This window comes from Rhinopithecus roxellana, chromosome 7 (genome assembly GCF_007565055.1).
Source record: "Rhinopithecus roxellana isolate Shanxi Qingling chromosome 7, ASM756505v1, whole genome shotgun sequence".
In the NCBI taxonomy this organism is placed as follows: Eukaryota; Metazoa; Chordata; class Mammalia; order Primates; family Cercopithecidae; genus Rhinopithecus; species Rhinopithecus roxellana.
Genome location: NC_044555.1, coordinates 96279085 through 96286143, shown reverse-complemented (window position 1 = coordinate 96286143; position 7059 = coordinate 96279085).

Here is a 7059-nt window from a genome sequence, read left to right as displayed (position 1 = left end):
GTGGCACATATACACCATGGAATACTATACAGCCATAAAAAAGGATGAGTTCATGTCCTTTGTAGGGGCATGGATGCAGCTGGAAACCATCATTCTCAGCAAACTATCACAAGAACAGAAAACCAAATACCACATGTTCTCACTCATAGGTGGGAATTGAACAATGAGATCACTTGGAGACAGGAAGGGGATCATCACACATTGGGTCCTATTGTGGGGAGTGGGGAGGGAGGGATAGCATTAGGAGATATACCTAATGTAAATGACAAGTTAATGGGTGTAGCACACCAACATGGCACATGTATACATATGTAACAAACCTGCACGTTGTGCACATGTACCCTAGAACTTAAAATATAATAAAAAAAGAAGAATTAATACCAATTATACTCAAACTCCTTCAAAAAATAGAGGAGGAGAGAATACTTCCAAACTCATTCTATGAGGCCAGTATTAACCTGATAACAAAACCAGACAAAGACACGCTAAAAAAAGAAAATTACAAGCCAATATCTCTGGTCAACATTGACGCCAAAAGTTTCAAAAAAATACTAACAGGTCAAATTTAACAACACATCATAAAGATCACTCACCATGAGCAAATGGGATTTACCCCTGGGATTCAAGCGTGGTTCAATGTATGCAAATCAATCAATGTGATATATCATGTCAACAGAATTAAAGGTAAAACCTATATGATCGTTTCAATGGATGCTGAAAAAGCATTTGATAAAATTCAACATCCCTTTATGATAAAAACATTCAAAATCCTGAAGATACAAGGAACATTCCTAAATGAAATAAAAACATATACAATGGACCCACAGTTGATATCATACTGAATACAGAAATACTGAAAGCCTTTCCTCTAAGATATGGAACATAACAAGGATGCCACTTTCATTGCTGTTATTAAACATAATACTGGAAGTCTTAGTCAGAGCAATCAGATAAGAGAAAGTATAAAGGACATTCAAATGAAAATGGAAGAAGGAAAATTATCCCTGTTTGCACATGATATGATCTTATATTTTGTAAAACCTGAAGACTCCACTAAAATAATATTAGAACTGATAAATTATGTATAGTTGCAGGATACAAAATAAGTATACAAAAACCAGGAGCATGTACATATGCTAACAGTGAACAATGTGAAAAAGAAATTTTGAAAGTAATCCAATTTATATTAGCAACACATAGAATTAAATACCTAGGAATTAATTTAACCAAAGAAAGGAAAGATCTCTATAATGAAAACTGTAAAACACTGATGAAATAAATTGAAGAGGACACCAATAAATGAAAAGGGAGTCCATGTTCATGGATTGGAAGAATAAATATTGTTAAAATGCTTGTACTACCCAAAGCAACTTACATATTCAATGAAATCTCTACCACAACACCAATGATATTCTTCACAGAAATAGAAAAAAAATTCTAAAATTTTTATGAACCATAAAAGACCCAGAATAGCCAAAGCTATCCTAAGTAAAAATAACAAAACTGGAGAAATCATATTATCTGACTTCAAGTTACACTACAGAGCTATAGTAACCAAAACAGCATGGTGCTAGCATAAAAACAGACACATACTCTAATGGAACAGAATAGAGAACCTAGAAACAAATTCACACACAGTGAACTCGTTTTTGGCAAAGGTGCTGAGAAGAGTCTTTTCAGTAAATCATGGCAGGAAAACTGGATATCCATACACAGAAGAATGAACCTATAACCCTATCTCTCACCATATACAAAAATAAATCAAAATGGATTAAAGACTTAAATCTAAGGCTGCAAACTAGAAAACGACCACAAGAAAACATTGGGGCAAATCTCTAGGACATTGGTCTGGGCAAAAGTTTCTTGAGTAATGCCCCACAAGTGCAGGTGACCAAAGCAAAAATAGACAAATGGGATCACATCAAGTTAAAAAGCCTCTGCATAGTGAAAGAAACAATCAACAAAGTGAAGTGACAATCCATAGAGTGGTAGAAAATATTTGCAAACTACCCATCTGGCAAAGGATTAGTAATCAGACTGTATAAGGAGGTCAAACATCTCTATAGCAAAAAAAAATTAGTCTAATTTTAAACCGGGCAAAATATTTGAATAGACATTTCTCAAAAGAAGACACGCAAATGGCTGACAAGCATATGAAAATGTGTTCAACATCACTGATCATCAGAGAAATGAAAATCAAAACTACAACGAGATATTATCTCATCCCAGTTAAAATGGCTTATATCCAGAAGATAGGCAATAACAAATGCTGGTGAGGATGTGGAGAAAAGGGAACTCTCGTATAGTGTAGGTGGGAATGTAAATTATTGTAGCCACTATGGAGAACAGTTTTGACTTTCCTCAAAAATACTGAAAACATAGCTACCATATGATCTAGCAATCCCACTGCTGGGTATATACCCAAAAGAAGGGAAATCAGTTTATCAAAGAGATATCTACACTCTTATTTTTGTTGCAGTGGCATTCCCAATAGCTAAGATTTTGAAACAACGCAAGAGTCCATTAACATAAATGGGTAAAGAAAATGTGCTAAATATATAAAACAGAGTACTATTCAGCCATAAAAAGAATGAGATCCTGTCATTTACAAGAACGTGGAAGGAACTGGAGATTGTTTTGTTAAGTGAAATATGCCAAGCACAGAAAGAAAAACATCCCATATTCTCACTTATTTGTGGGTTCTAAAAATCAAAACAATTGAACTCAAGGACATGGAGAGTAGAAGGATGGTTACCAGAGGCTGGGAAAGGTAGCAAAGTGATGTCTAGGATGTGGAGATGGTTAATGGGTAAAGAAACACTAGTTACAAAGAATGAATAAGACCTGCTATTCAATAGCACAACAGGGCGACTATAGTCAATCATAACTTATTTGCACATTTTAAAATAACTAAAAGAGTGTAATTGGATTGTTTGTAATACAAAGGATAAATGCTTGAGGGGATGGATACCCCATTCTCCATGATGTGATAATTTCACATTGCATGCCTGATCAAAATATCTCATATACCCAATAATATATATATGCATTATGTGTGTGTGTGTATATATATATATGTATGTATATATATATATGTAGCCACAAAAATTAAAAATAAAATTTTAAAAATATATAACCCTCAAATGATAAAATTTTAGCAGAAACTTGAGGCCCATAGGGCCTTTTAGGTCTCTCAAGGTACAGTATATAGGTAAGTGATGTTTTCTTCTAAATGATCATAATGCTAAAATTCACCCAATTCTTCTGGTATGCCCTTTGTTTTTCAGCAAGCCTCATTACCATAGTTAATGGTGCAAGATGGCATAGGTTTTCCCTGAACAGAAAGATCTTCTAAGTTCCATAGAAGTGTATGGATCACCCTGGAGGCATGCTTGAGTGGGATGGCAGGAAATCACCCCCATTCTATCCACAGCAACCAAGCTGAACTCTGAAACTGCCATAGCAGAATTCTAACTTAAGCCCCACAGACCCCCATGTGATCGTTGAAGCCATTTCCACAAATGATAAGAACTTCTGCCCCTTCTCTTTCTTCCTCTTTTCCTCCTACTTCTACTTCAGAAAGGTGCTAAGGAACTATTTCCATATGGTGATCTACAATGACAGCCATATCACCACAGGATATGGCTTCTGAGAGATGACCCTAAGGTGGAAAACTCTGAGGAGCATGTATTCATATGAATGAATTGTGTGCCTGGGTGAATACACTGATCCAAAATGTGAGAGGTTATTCTTAGTACATCATAGTATACAATACTAATAGTAGTTAGCATTTATTGAGCACTTACTATGTGCTTGGCACTGTATTATGTGCTTTGCAGGCACTATACTTTCCACTCTTTGGAAGTATTGCTGGATTATGATTAAAAAACAGAGAGCCTAGATTCACATTCTAGTGCTACCACTTACAAGCTGTTTGACTTTGGGTAAGTTACTTAACATCTTTTCGCTTAGGGAGTCCTATAAGCTGAATATAATAATAGTACCTGTCCCATAGGTTGGTGGAGACAATTATATGAGCTAATCCATTTAAAGGGCTAAAACAATGCCTGAATCCAAGTAATTAGTTAATAAATGTTATCTGTTGTTCACGATTCTGTCACTACTCTGTGAGGTAGATACTGTTACTACCTTCATTTTGAAGATTATGAAACTGAGTTTCAGAGAAGTTAATTGATTTGACCAAGATCAAACAGATACTAAGTGGTAGAACTAATGCTCAAACTCAGGTCCATGTGACTCCAGTACTCTCATTGAACTAATTTGCTACTCTCTATTTAAAGTATATGACAGAGAAAAGAAACAGTAATTAATACATGAACCCTAGCCACACTTATTACTGTTAGGTGTAACATCACTTGTTATTGTCAGGTTCAATGTCTTAGTAATTTTTACAACACTATTCTACCTTCATTGAGGTCATTAGTAAATATCAGTAAATGTTACTACACTCTAATTTATACATATGCATTTAATTTTGCATTTGTATTTCATAATAGAGGTCTAGGGTTTGCCAACTTTTGTACCCTAATACCTGTAACTGAAAGCTAGGATTTTTCTTATGCTACTAAATTAATACATCATACAATAACATTATGTCTACAATTCTGAGTCTTGGGTTTACAAACTATTCCTTTAGCAGCAGACATTATTCTCTGCTTAATTTGTGATGGAAACAAATTATATCTGCCAATGTAAAGAAAGGGTAAATGTACTTTAGTAGGGGTTAGATAGTGAGGACTAAATACATGATCAGGAAGCGAAGAATAGCTGTAGGTGTTCTATGTCCAGGCTGAGCCAAAATAATGTGTCAGTTGGCCAATCAATCTTAGAATGCTGGAGGATTGATAGAATTCTAGAAGTTGTTTAAATGATGGGAAAGACCATTTGGCTGCCTGAAAAAAAGCATTCCAGGCAGAATATACTGTTTTGGAAAAAGTTCAGAAGTCAAAGTGTGATGTGCCTGCAAGGAATCTAAAGCAGGTGTGTCTTCACGCATGAGGTGTAACCATAAAGTGATTAATATAACTTCTTTTGATATAAATGTATCAGAACTTTATATCACAATAAGTGTTCTCTTAGAAACAGACTTAGATTCCTAATATTCACTTTTGAAACATAGCTTTGAAAATTCTTTCTGGCCTAGCCTTCAGACACAAATGTGAAAACTACGTGCATTAATTTGACAGAAAGTGGAAAGAACTAGCTGGGATGTAGGAGAGGCCTGAAGCCTGGAATAAGACTCACAGCTTCTTTGCTGTCACCTCTGAGGATTGCCTGGGAAGCTACAGAGGTTCTCTCTATAACAATAAGGTAAATGAAGCCATCTTACTTGTTTAAAAGTGGTGAGACTTACAGGGCCCTGGGATCTCCCAGGTCTAACTCCCTCTTTTCCATGTTTAACTTGAGTTGTTGGTGAACCATCCTACCAGAGTTAGTTTGCATATGGAGAAATAAATGGAGTTAGCTAAAAAGGATTTACGCTTTCTATCATTAACGAAATGGACTCCATATGACCAGATGAATTCAATCTAGGTCTTAATGGATACACAGAAAAAGCAAGAGACATGTCAGAGGAGGTATGATACAAAACTGAATAGATAGATGTTCTTGGGTGGTCCAATATGTCTGAGGCAAATTGGGTCAGAACCGCTATCTTGGAAGGCCATTCAAATAGCTTGGTAAGGTATATGGGATCTGTTCTATCAGAAGTCTCAGAGAGATTAACAGGTATAAAAAAAACAACTGTAATTCAGATTTAACAATAAAAAAGTATATGGGAAAATTACGCATAGTCTGGGATGGATCATGGGTAAGGGATCGGGGGTACTCAAATGATGTAGAACAGAATCCAGGATGCTGGGGCTTGTGAATTTATACTTTGTGAGCATAAACAATGTTGCTACAGGAACTTAAAGTTAAAAGGATAAAAAAAGATGAGTTAGGGATGCCAATGACTCAGATGTTAATGTTAGTTAAAAATTAAGGAGGAAGAATGACATATATTCATTAAGGACTCTTAATAAATATGCTAAATTCTTCAAATATATTGCTTCAAAATAAGCCTATGAGTTAGAGGTTATTGTATCCATTTTAATGATGGAGAAACCAAAGATCAGAGGGGTAAATTGCCCAAAGATACAGAGTGGTAATTGGCAAACCCAGGTTTGAAGATAGAACTCACTGACTCCAAAGTTCATGCTCTTCTTTAGTATATTTAGTGACTCTTTAAGGATGAGTGCATTTGGGTGTGCACACAGAGAAGAAAGAGCTAGAAGAAAATGGTGTTTAAAACGTTAACACTCTGAATAATTAAGACTTAAGAATGTGAGCAGCAATGAGATCCCAGGTTGATGCTGCTAATGACAGGGAACATAAGGGAAAGAATTAAGTAATATTTTGAACAATGATTGTAAACTTGTGACTGGTTGGTCAGATCCAGGTGGCACACATTTTGTTTGGCCTGTACAGTATTTTTTAAAATATCAAGTTAATTCCCAGTATTTAAAAAGAGAATTTTTCACATAAAAAGTCTGGTTTCAGCTTCTCCCCCTACCAAAATACAATATGGCAACACGGGACCTGCAATCTTGTATGGCAAATTCAACTGAAGCCAAGTTGCTCCATACATTGGGTATTTGCTTTCCAGTTTCCCAGAGTCTCCAGTACATCCTACACTTGGGCAGCTTCACTCATCAGGTTACCTGACTAGCCCCTGTAAACATTGTCATTTATGACTGATAGTTTAGATGATTACAGTGAATGACTTTTTGTTTTCCTTGAAGAAGATGCTATCTTCCTGGGGAGATGGCAGAGAAAATAAGGAAAGACATTTTTCATAAGGTAACTCAAAGTGCTGAAATGTCTAGTGGTTCATTTGAGTGATATTTGAAAGGAATTGGAGCCATTGTGATGTCAGCCATGAGCCTAGCTGAAGGTTGGCGTGTTCTTTGATTCTTCAGTCATTTGGGTACTGGAGTGGGGGGCACTGTATTTTTTTCTTGTTTATTCATAATTGAGGGTTAAATTGTAACCAGCTTT